At 40.9% G+C, this 13,091-nt stretch overlaps 1 protein-coding gene and 1 long non-coding RNA gene across 5 annotated transcripts in view; one reads left to right on the forward strand and one right to left on the reverse strand.

Annotated features, from left to right (window-relative positions):
* The window catches only part of ATRNL1 (attractin like 1), a 999,362-nt gene that overhangs the window by 176,010 nt on the left and 810,261 nt on the right, over positions 1-13,091 (reverse strand). The gene's annotated exons all lie outside the window — the stretch shown is intronic.
* On the forward strand, positions 930-2,602 carry LOC142830453 (uncharacterized). Its single transcript, XR_012905694.2, has 3 exons — positions 930-1,070; positions 1,495-1,617; positions 2,464-2,602. It is a non-coding gene; the product is annotated as an uncharacterized LOC142830453 (long non-coding RNA).

Raw genomic sequence — 13,091 nt, forward strand, 5'->3', positions numbered from 1 at the left:
ATCTTGTGTACTGGAAGAATCATAGTGTCAGTCTGCATTTCTCCTAAAAAAGGAGTGGCTGTGGATCCATTTTGTAGACCTTTTCCTCAGAGGGACCCAAGGGAGGAGAATGATCACTCTTCCTTCTGGGGGAGGCATCAGTGACTGGCCAAGCACCACTGGCTTGCTAGGTTTCCTAATTTGTCCAAGGGGATGGACCAGGAATGGGCAAACATTTTGGAAGAGGGGCTACCTCACTAATTTCTGAAGTGGACGCAGGCCATCCTGGAAGGGGCGGTGCCTCACGCAAAAGGGGCAGGGGTCCAGGAGGCTTCCTGTGCTTCCCCACCCACAGACCTGGATTGGCCTTGGGGTTGGGGTGTGTGTGAACTCTTTGCCCCACTTCCACCCGGGCACCCAGAGAGAATCACCAGCTGTTTTGAACAGCTGACAGTTCCCTCTGGTGCCACGTGCCCAGGCAGAGGGAGGAGACTTCACGTGCTCTCCCATTCCCAGGTCCCAACTGGCCGGGGAGGGGGGCAGGGGAGTGGCTGGGCAGCCATGGGCTGGATCAACCGGCTTGGCCCGGGGAGGTTGTCTTGCCCACTGTGACGGGGCACCGAGACCCCGCACCCAACCAACAAGCCTCTGTGCCCTGGGAGAAGGGCAACAGAGTGCTTACCTCCGCTGTGTCGGCTGCTCACGCGCCGCGGCTCAGCGGAGCGGCACCGCGGCACGGCGGAGCAAAGCCGCAGAGCAGCTGATTGATGCCGCCGCCCAGCTGGGAAGGAGCGGCGGCGCAGCTGAGCGGGACGCGGCTCCGACGAAGGGCGGGGAGGGAAGAAGCGCACGACGGGGGGGGCAGGGCACGTAGACCCCCCGGGCCGGCGGAGAACTTCAAAAGGCTGGCTGCCACGGGGGGGGGGGGGGGGTAACGCGAGGAGGTCGCGGGAGTACTCCTCCTCCCCGGGGCAGCGGAAAACCCAGAGAGACACCGGCAAACTGAGCAGGAGAAACCCGGCGGCGGAGGAGCCGCAGGGTGACCGTCACTTTCGGCCACAGCAGGACAGAAGGGACACCCTGGAGCCAGGGTAGGAGAGAGGAAGGAAGCAGCCCAGGGCAGGGTGGCAAGATAGCCCGTGGGCTGGTGTATTTAGGGGCACTCCCCCACCAGTTGGACTGAGACTCGCAGATAGTCTCCGTCCTCAGGGCCCTGGGCTGGGGTCCGGGAGTGAGGATGGGCCCGGACCCCCCTTCCCTCTCTCCTCCCGAGGGAACCCGGACCACGACGGGGCCCGTCGTCCGAGACTAGAGAACTCTCCCGGAGAGTCGAGTGACCGCCTTCCCCCCCCCCCCCCAGACGGGCTATGGGCGGGGCACGGCCACACCCACCCTTGGGTTGGGCAATATGTGGAGGTCCCTTGCACAAATGAGAGCCTCCTGTCTTGTTCTATATCATGCTACCTGAGGTACAACTTCCTTACCACCTACATTCTTTTCTTGAACTATCTGCAGATGAGTACCATTTTTCACAGGTTTTTCTCCCAGGCACAAGCACCGTGTGTGGGAGTCACTATGAAGAAGTGCCACCCCACATGATGAACAATGCTTAAACCCTGGTGAAAGCATCACAGAGGGGTAACTATCCTAACTATACTATCTAAAACTAAGGTGCTATTAAGCTAAATGCTAACTTTATACAACAAAAACCCAGAAAGAGATAGAAAAGTGTGAAGTAAATACCACACAGAACACTTTGACTCAAACCACAGGCTGTAAGAAGGGAGATGGGACAGCACAGTCCCTAAATAGCCAGAGAAGGGGTATAGGGCAACAGGGAATGAATGCTACTCTTCTGGGCAACACTAATCAACATTATCTGGGCATATGAACACCTGAGTTAAATGCACATTAGCAACCACTAAAAGAATAATTTGTTTTTTGAAATAAAATTTGTATTCGAATAATGTTGTTTAATTTACACCTACAATGTCTCCTGTATCAGATGAAAACATGTTTGAGGTAAAATATGAAATATTGACACTTTACTGCAGCCTTATCCTCAAGGCTGTGATCTCATAAAATGTCTTCAGCAGAGCAGATGCTTTTGGTTCATACACAGGAGATTATAAAAGAATTGCTCACCCTTTTTTAATGTTTTATCTCAAATTGTGTTTGAAAGTCAATGGGAGACTTTTTCCCCTCCGGTACCAGACAGATAACTCACTACATTACTGGGGAGAGGGCTACTTTTGTTTTTCTTTGCTTCATAGAATTTTTAGAAATAGTTATTACAAAACTTGGTAATGTATAATTGTCTTTTTATTGCAAGATCACTTTAATGCCACAAAAACTTTTAGGTATTTCTGGAACCAAAGTCATTCAAGTCTTTTATGAATACTTTACTTTAGCTTTGCTTCTAGAACAATAATTTGATTTATTAGCTCCAGATGTTTCAATGTTTACTCATTTAATGTTTTACAGGCTGGGGTACTTATGATTACAAGCTGACAACAGGCACTCCTTTGCCTCCCTCCGCCCTTCAATTGATCAGTTTGTTACTAATAGCTGGACAATAAAGATATGCGCATGGTCATAATGCAATGGATACTGTACTTGAGAACCCCTGGGAAAATAGGCTTTTTCTGTTTAATAAAATTATACCAAAGAGAATGTATAGTACAAATGAACTAAATTAAAGGCTTATTTCATACACATTTAGTAAAAAATCATGCAGCTTCATACCGCTGAACAATAAAGTTTTCTAGTCTGTTGTGAGCAAATGTATAGATTTGGAAAATAAACTGTATTTGGAACTGGAAGCAAGCACAGAACACGTACTGTTTTTCCCTTTCTTCCTAATAAATGAAAGTAGAACTAACCCTAATACAAAGCTACTGAATTGATCCTTCCAGCTCCAACAGAGTCCAACTGCTTTTATTACATATACCTTAATACAGTATATAATACACAAAATCCCTCGATCCCCAAAGCAGCTTTGCAAGCAGAAAACCCCATAGATTCCTCTTCTGAAAAACAAAATATAGAAAAACAATACCATTAGTGTCTCAGTTCTGGTTTGGTCGATTTTCTTCCAACTTCTAACAATTTTATGACCTTTTAAATAATAGACAACTGCTCAGACTTACCACAAAAATATATTGGCCTATTAAACTAACTTAGTGTGCACAGCTTCTGACTCTGCATTGCCACTGTCAATGAGTTCATATTCACTTTGGACTTGAATATAGCTTGACAGCAGTTTATGAAATGCTTAAACTCCAGTGAGAACTGGCATAACTTATCAGAGTATCCACCAAAACAGTCAGGTTGGTAAGTTACTTGAGGAGAATTAAAAAGAGGCTACAACTTTGTTTATTTAATGTCATGTCATGACAATTACAAGTGATCTTATAGTTGTTTCTGTCCACTGTAGTCTCAATATATATTGCTGCTGACAGGAAGTGCAGAGACTCAAGTACAGAATAAGGGCGTAGCACTCAGCTAAAAGTTAAGGTAACAAAGTCATAGAACTTTCATATAAAGGTAATTAAATACTACAAGTCACCAAAAAAGAAACAACAATACACAACACCTAGTCTCACCTCAAGAGAGTGAACATCATTCTCATCTCTGTCTCTCTTAAAAAAAGAGCAACTCTCCATTTCAAGGTTAGTAAAACATATATATCATCATGTCATGTTAATTTTTAAACAGCTGACATTCACAAAAATCCTTACAATAGTCACGCTCTTGGTCTAACAAATTACCTTACTGATCGAGGAGAGCATTGGGATGGACTTTCTCCCTGTTAAGTAATGGCCTGTGCAGATCAGGGTTATGGTGTTATGTGCAGACACAAGTCCCACTTCATAGCAGAAGTAGGAGAATTTCAATTTACATTCTCTGTATTTATCCTGATGTTATCATTCATTTCCATACTTTGGTATGTTCAGTTTAAAACTGTTCTGGAGGAGTCTCACTGCTGTGTATTTACAATACCTCAAGGGAAGGTTCCCATGCACATGCTAAATCTCTCATTTATATAGCAGCAGTCCTGGAGGTGGAGATACATATCTTTTTGCTTTGAACTCAGTGAACCTTGCATCTTCCTAATGAAATAAAATGTTGGCAGCTTTCTACTTATTAATTCTAGTGAATATAGGACTTCTACAATGTCATTTATTCACAAAGTGTACACATATACCACACACCGACACATACCATTTTCTTATGCTTGAAAACAATCAGATTATATATTTTGATTCTGTTAATTCAGAAATATTCACAAACCAATAATTTAATTAATAAACTCTACTCATACCATATCAAAATTGCTGAAACACCTACATTTAATCAGTCAACCATAATTTCTGCTAATTGTTCCAATCGAGCATGAAATTTGCTGGAAATTCTGTTCAACCCAAATCCTATATTTCCAGCCAAGCAATTTTTATAGCAATTATTTAGTATGTGTGCAAAATAAACTTTGTGAGGCAACAGGATACCTTTTGACAAACAAGATGAACATAGACATTTAGAAATGAAAGTAAATCCACAAGTCTTAGACTACATAGTTAATGTGAAGCAGCTTTATGCTGCTATTAATATTAAAATATTAGAGCCTGATTCTTTACACAAACATATTACAACACCTTTTCAGGCATCTCTACGCTTTCACAGAGGTGTAAAGTCACTCTAGGGCGGGCCTGTCATGAGGCAGAGAGGCAAAGAGTGCCGTTGCCTCAGGGCCCAGTAATTCAAATGGGTCTGAGACTCCTGGCCACCACTACTGCAGCAGCAGTTGTGTCCAAACTTCCTGGCCCTTTAAAATGCCCCTGGAGCCCCATGTGGTGCACTCCAGGTAGCTTAAGGACTAGCATGGTGCCCTCTGGGTAGCTCTGATGGCTGGCTGCTCCCAGCCCTGCCCTTCTACCTGGGATCTTGATCTTTCTGGGATTGTGAAGTTGGCCCTCCTCCACCTTGTCCAGGAGCTCATCAATTCTGTCATCCCCCTGCTCTAGGGTACCTAAAAAATCAGGCCCTTGCTCTCTGAGCACTGTTCTACAATAGGGAGTTATTTTGAGATAACTCCCCTTCTTTCAAAATAAGCAGTGGAGCATCCACACTACCACGCCCGTTATTTTGAATTAATGGATAGGTTATTTTGAAATCTGTACTTCTGCTTTCCTCAGGAAATAGCACTTATTTCAAAATAGTTTTTTCGAAATAGTGTTAGCGTAGCAGCTCTGCTGTTGCTATTTCAAAATAATTACTCCCTAGAGTAATTAAAAGTATTTACTCCCCATTGAGGGGTGCGTACCCCCCTATCAGGTACCTATGGCCCTTCAGGCCCAATCCCAAAGAACACGTCCCTCTATTCAGGTATATACGGCCCTTTGGGCCTAGTCACAGGCAAGCCTCTCCTGGCCAGGGATTGATTTGGCCAGGGTAGGGAAAAGGGTGGTGGGGGACCCGGGTCCTCCCTCTCTACCAGGTCCCAGACCAGGGCCCTATAGGCAGAGACAATCACCCCTGCCTGCTCGGCAGGGATTCCTGCCATTACACACCGAGCTGCAGCTGCTGGTCCTGTTATGGCTGTTGCAGGAACACCGGGTGGGAGGGGGAGCCAGAATGCGGCATGACCTCCTCCTTCCCCAGCTGCTTCCTCCCACTGCAGGGCTTCTGGATATACTCTAGCTCCGCTGGGAGCATGCCCAGCAGGGCTGGATGGGTGGGGCTCTCTCAGCCAGTTGGGCCCGGGCTACTCTCTGCCCTTCAGTGCGGGGCCTATCTGCCCCATCACACTCCCCAATGCTTCCTGGGCTCTAAGTCGAGGCAGTTCATCCACAATAACAGAGTTTGTCTCGGACTAATTTCAAGGCTCCCCCATAGTGGGGACACTCTATTTCAATTGTGTTATTTTAGGAGTTATTTCAAATTTAGTTATTTTGAAATAATTTCCTAGGGTAGACATGCCCTGAGATTCAACAATGTGTTTTCTGCAGGCTGAGGAATTGAATAAACAATAGCACATTATAGATTATAAAATTGTAATTTCAAATTTAGGAGCATGAACTATACCAAGACATGTATCTGTTTTCAGAGAAGCAGGATTTTAACAAAAATTAGAATGGCGTTGTCCTATTTATGACATGATGCATGGTGCCAATGATGGATAGAAGCAACTTTTTCCAGGCAGATATCCACTAGTGATAGATTTCCTCATATGCCAAAAAAGTTATACAACATTTTAAAAATTGAAATATTGTTAACCTGTTTCAGGGTAAGGGTTTCACTTTTTCCACTTTGTGTTGAACAGAATTGGTACACAGGATATGAGACTTCACAACTGTGTGACCAGCATGCACTGGGTCTAAATTAATTCTGTGCTTTGAGCAACAGACTCATCACTTTCATATATATGTCTAACTATAAATCTACAACAAGCAGCAAAACATCTATGTCAATTTAAGATCATTGGGTCTTAGCAGCATTATATTACTGTACTTTTAGGCAAACAAATCTTGCAGGAAGTTAGACTAGATGACACATGTGGATCCTTTTAACCCCATGGATCTAAGATTCTATAATACTACTGTATCTGGAAATAAATGCAGTGTGAAACCTATTAAATTTAATTTTAAGGCAAACACTTTCTATGATTTTTAGCTTGTATAGAAAAAAATATTAAGTACACTGGATGAGGAAGGAGTTACTAGAGGGATTAAACTGTTCTCTTCACAGGTGAGTGCTGTACTTTAATAAAAGAATGATCATACCTATTTTTTTATATAGCATCCTTCATACATTATATGACAAAAGGCTATTCAGAGAGAATCAGTCAATAACTAAAGTTAAAAAAAAGGTTTTAAAGTAAGATTTAAAATTAAGTGAGTTAGTAGTTTGGAAGACAGAAAGTTTTTCATATAAACGAGGCAACACAATTGAAAGGGTGACTTTTAGCTATGCAGAGTTACAGGAAAAAGAGCGATACGAAGACTGAATGAACAGAGTAAGTGGACAGGGAAGTAGGCACAGCATGTTAGAGGTCAAAGTGTACAACAAATCAGTGTAAGTGCTGTAAAGCAGAAAGGCAATTTTGAATTGCATCTGGATATGGTAGAAAGCCAGAGAAAGTGACAGACAAAAAGCCGATACAGTTTCCTTTTTCCTGTGGCAGGAGTGCCATCTGACAACATTATTCTGGACCCAACAAGTTTAGAGTGCTTGGATTTAGAAAGACCACAAAATGTGGTAATAAAATAGTCAAGATAAGAAATAATTAAGGCATGGATAAGGCTTTTAGAAGAAAAAATATCAAGGTTAGGACTTAATTGCATCATGGTCCAAAGAGGACATTAAGCAGATTTACAGTTAAAGCCAGTGTCAGAGGAAGAAACAAAGTTCAGGGACAAAGACAACTCCACAGTTTGTGAGGTTGTAAGAAAAATGTGGGTTTGAGAAAAGGAAAATGGTAAGCAGAAGTACCACTGGATAAAGGAGGAGCTTGAAATATTCAGTAGGTGAAAATTATGGTGTAGCCAGGACTATCAACAGAAATAAAAATGAGAGGAAATGGAAACTGAAAAAGAGAGTGCACAGAAAGAAGAATTAGTAGTTATTTACACAGGAACCGTTAAAGGGAGAAAATAGCTTTCAATCATTCTAGAAAACAAACAAAATGTTCTGATCCTCAGTTATATTAAAGCCACTTTACCCAAGTCTAGCAGGGCATGGGGCCTTAAAATGGGAGTAAACAATATTTACTTAAGGCCACTCTGCACTGCCAAAGCAACATAATGCTGTGCAAGTACAAAAGACAACATTATTGACATGATGGTCAATGACTGAGCAATCCAAAAGGATGGGGGAGAGAAGAAAAAATAATCCTCCCCCAGGAATGAAAGTGGAATGATTAGAGAAACCGGATTCATACTGTGACAGGACAGTTTTAGAAACATGAGTGCCTTCATCAAAATAAAGTGTGATGCTACCAGTTTAATTTTTATGAAATAAACAAGTATGCTTAGGTTGCACTTTTAAAAATTGCTCATTCAATTATTCAAATTAAACAAGAAAATAAACCCAGTTTAGCTATATTTGTTTGAAAAGCAAGTTTAAAAATCCCAACACTTTATTGACAGGGAACAATAAATAGCCCTGAAAACAAGTAGTCCTGTGTCATTTTAGAGATTAATAAAAATATATAGGATCATGAGCTTCTGTGGGTAAAAGCATTTCATCTGATGATCATGGATCACATTCCTAGGTGATCTGATATAGTGGGTTTTACCCATGAAAGTTCACGATGCTATATATTTTTATTAATCTCTAAAGTTCCACAGGACTACCATTGATTTTAAAGTTACAGATTAACATGGCTACACCTATAATAAATAATCTGATAGAATAAACTTCAGTGATCAAAAACACAAAGCCCAACTACTGGTTCTTATTGTACTTTAGCAAATCATCCTTATTTCTTAATAACCATTTATGGCAAAATGAAAATCAGTGGAATGGAGGCAAGGATTCTAAAATCCCTACTGGGCTAAATAGGAAACAATGTTTTGATCTTTGCCTTCGACCTACGACTCATTATAATGTGCTGTAAATGCTCCTAACTACTTAATAAAGGACACAAGACTAGATATTCTTTTAGCTCTATAATTCTTGAGCCTACCTTACCTTGACAGAAGGAAATCTGAAGTGCCTTACAAGGATTCTGTTAGTTATTAAAGATGGAATCTATAAAGGGACTTAAACATTGCCATGTTAAGCACACCAGGGTCTAGAAAAATCAATATTGTTCCTGTGATACACAAAGCTGAGTTAGGCATCTAAGCTCCTTATACAATGAATGTGGGGAATTAGGCACCTAAGAATGGGATCCATCAAAGCCAGGACTCTAGAGCTACGTCTAGACTACATCCCTCTGTCGCCCGAGGGATGTAAATGAAGCACTTCGAAAGTGCAAATGAAGCAGGGATTTAAATATCCCGTGCTTCATTTGCATTATCATGTAATGGCGCTCTTTCAAAAAAGCGCTATTTTGAAATTGAAACCGCAGTCTAGATGTGGTTCTTTCGAAAATGGGGTGCTTTTTCAAAAGATCCTGTAAACCAAAAAATGAGGTTTACAGGATCTTTCGAAAAAGCATCCTGTTTTCAAAAGAACTGCGTCTAGACTGCGGTTTCAATTTTGAAACTGCGCTTTTTCAAAAGAGCGCCATTACATGATTATGCAAATGAAGTGTGGGATATTTAAATCCTGGCTTCATTTTCACTTTCGATGTGCTTCATTTACATCCTTCTGCCGACAGAGGGATGTAGTCTAGACGTAGCCTAGGAGGCAAGCTGGCTAAGCTAGCTTGTGAGAGATGCCAGCCAGAAGAGTGTGTGGTAAGCCCCACCCGTTGCATGGAAATAGGTGCCTATGTCCAAGCTGCAGGAAGGTGCATAGCTTGGTTTAGCACTCTGTGTATGGAAGGAATCCAGCCACCTGAAGTTAGACTCCATAGGTGCCTAAGCTGCTCCTTGTGGCAATTAATTAGGCACCTGCCTCAATCAATGCAGCAGTGGTGTTGGTGGCAGGACTCACCTTTAAAATAGTTACAGCACTTGTCTGTGATGTGTTGATTGGAGCATTAGCTCTGGCTCTTTGACCTCTGACCCTAATCACAGACTGTACAGTCATCCTCTCTGTCTCTGTTCTAGAAACTGTTTAATTATTTAATGAAAGTGGAACAATCACTGGAGGCACCACTACCACCTGCTCTAGATTTTGAATGGAACCCAATCCAGTAGGCAACCTCTGGACCTGCAAGATCAGGCCCCACATGTGACATTGGCAGCCAAATGTCTATCTCCCCCTTGTTTGTGAATCACTCTGGGGGCACAGGAGGAGATAGACAGTGAAGCCAAGACTGTAATTTCGATGCCAAAACCTGAAATTTAGGCACCTACATACATTTGAGGATTGATACCTAAGTGTCTACTGAAAATGTAACAAGTCTATAGGATGTGACCAAGAAGATTACCATATGTTTATATACAATATTATATTAGGAGTGTTGTTTTGGCAACAACTATGTCTAGTTTGTAAAGTGCTGAAATCAGATATATCTTTCATTACAATGGTGCCAAATCCTTATTCAGCTCTTTAACCAGGTAATGATACTTTTTCCTTTGGCCCATAGTGATATAGTTGCTTAGGGACCTATTAAATATTATTGTATGTGGTTTGTTTATATAGTGCTCACTATGAGATAAGTGTCTCCAGACAAATATGAAGCTCACAATCTAAGGACAGAGGTTAAGGGAATGGAAAAAATATATACTCTTTTTCAATTTTTCAACTAGAATCACTGTAAGCAGCATGGCAGAAGTAGGCCCTCAAAATGGATTTGTGCATGGAAGTTGTAGAAGCCTGTCAAATAAGCTCAGAAGATAAAGCGTCCCTAAGTGATTTAGTGGTTGTAATGGAAGTAAAAGAATGGATCAGTGAGGAGCAAGAAACAACAGGATATTGAATGTGTGCAGTAGAGAAGTTATAGGAGTCAAAAATAACTCTCAGATTGTGGACCTGTATGATAGAGAGGATAATACAGTTGTTAACATTGACAGTTAAGGGGAATGGGAGGGAAGAGAAGTAATTTGGTTTTAGGTATGTTAAGTTTAAGGAAACAATGACACATCCAAGAGGAGATGTCAAAGAGACAGGCCAAGGTGACAGTCTGGATGAAAGGCAATATGAGGTAGATTTCTGAATCATCAGCACAGAGATGGCAGTTGAAGGTGTATGAACGGATGAGACAACCTAGACATAGAGTATAAAGTGAACAAAGCAATGGCCAATGATAAGGCTCCAGAAAACTCTCATAAGCTGTGAGAGACAGAAGAACAAAGATGCTGAATAAATGGACATTGCGGATGATGGACAGAATCATAAAAGTGCACTGAGGAGGAGATAATGAAAATCAGAGCCAAAACCAGCAGAAAAATGTTGAGGATGGAGCATGTCCATCAACATTTGTTTTTCCATACATTATACTCAGCTTCTGCAAATGCAGGTTGTAGAAAAAAGGCTCAAGGATGATCAAATCCCGTACAATTTTATTCTTGCTATTTGAACCAATTATTTTATACAGAGACTGGCCAAACAGCACAGAAAGTCTCAAATTATAAGACATATTTTTCAAATTCTAGATAAAAATTACTAAATTTTGCAAAATAAAATCTTAAATTGGAGCAGATACTTGACATATTTTTAAATGCAATTTGCACAGGAAGATGGAAGCCAATGCATTATCACCGTATATCATACAGAAAGTTCTGTATACATGCAGGAGTACTGACACTGTACTAGGTCATGAATATTAATTCACAGTATTCATGTAAATTCACAGGATCATGTAAACTAGACAACATTAATGAGCAGTACTTTTACTGTGCAATTTGAGTAGGAGACCTGCAGTACTGTATGTAATGGTTCCATTGACATTATATTGTGTCTAAAGGACCAACAGATCAATACAGTGTCATTGAAAGCGCGAAAGTTATTACAGTTTCAATAAAAGAATAGCCACTGTGTCATTGACTTTATATCTGGTCCAAAGCACCCATGAATCAGATACAATGTCAATGAAAGGTAGGGTCAGGGGTTGCAATGAAAGGATCACATAGTTATCGACATTATAATGGGAGCTCTTAGTATGTCAATGTGTCATTACATTTTTTGGGGGAAAGTTACTGTATATTTTTTCATTTTTATATTACATATATAAAGTTAAAAGAACACAATATTCATCAATAGCATAAGAATTTGAAAATAATGTCGTGAATTTAACTTAATCCAAGAAAAACAGAAGCATGGGTGCTGATTTATTTTTATTGTGCTCTTTTGTGTTTAAGTATTGCAGCACGGCTATCCACATACTTATCTAAATCCACTTATAACCTAATAGAAAGCTGAAAATCAAGAACAGAGTGGCAGCTGTAACTTTTATTGCCTTGCTTCTGTAAGTTCAAGTTAGATCTGTAATGTAATTTTAATATATCACTTTCTTCCATGGTACACTTCAAGGGGCAATCAATAAATTGCATTACTTTCATTTAATCTTCAGTATCACATTGTTGTAGTACAGACTACATTGCTAGGAAAATTTTGAATAGTCTCTATTCTGTGTAAATATATATCTATATCTATCTGTATAAATATGTTAATCAGACAAAACATAAAATCCAACTCAAAGTGAGTACTAAAGCCATTAACAGAACATGCTTAGAGTAGGAGAAAAAACCTAATAAAAACCTGTAGAAACATAACAAAATATTTCAACATCTATCTCCATGATGTGCTAAATAAAAGATGTCACAAAAGGAAACATAGCAATGAAACTTTCGATGTTTACTTTCAAGTTTTTATTAAATCAGCTCTATGTAAACAATCAAGGTTAGGACTTCCCATCTTCGACCTACTCTTTCCCCATCCCAAAAAAGAACAGCTAAAATGTTCTTAAACAGAATTACAGGAACTTCAAAATGTCCATAAAGGTTAAACTACAGCACAGAGATCTTGATTCTTAAGTCTCAGTAACTGGACGCTTCGTCCACTTCCAGTTTAAGCGAAAAGTACAAGGCTCTTGGAGGTGAGAACGCTGAGCCCTGGTCTACACTAGGGAGTTATTTTGAAATAATTCCCCTTATTTCAAAATAATAAGTGGAGCTTCGACACTACTAAGCCTGTTATTTCAAAATAATGGGCTGGATATTTCAAAATAACTCCTACTTTCCATGAGGAATAACGCTTATTTCACTTCAAGTGAGTTCTATACCTTTCCCTATACACGTGCAAGGGTAAGCGGTGGGCTGAAAGGAGCTGCGCACTTCTCGCTGGGCCTTCTCAGCCTGAGGATTGCACAACAGCCTGTGTAGATGGGTGCACATAGAGCACCAGTCTGGAGCACTTAGCTCCATGATACTCTCACACAAGAATCCCTCGTTCCTTCTCACAAGGTTCCTAGAGAGGCCTGACTTACTCCAGCCTCTATGGTGGGACAAACCATCGCAAAGGAGGGTCATGGAACCACACAGCAGTGCCACACATGG

The sequence above is a fragment of the Pelodiscus sinensis genome, chromosome 8, assembly GCF_052426305.1.
Source record: "Pelodiscus sinensis isolate ZL-2025 chromosome 8, ASM5242630v1, whole genome shotgun sequence".
NCBI classification, from domain to species: domain Eukaryota; kingdom Metazoa; phylum Chordata; order Testudines; family Trionychidae; genus Pelodiscus; species Pelodiscus sinensis.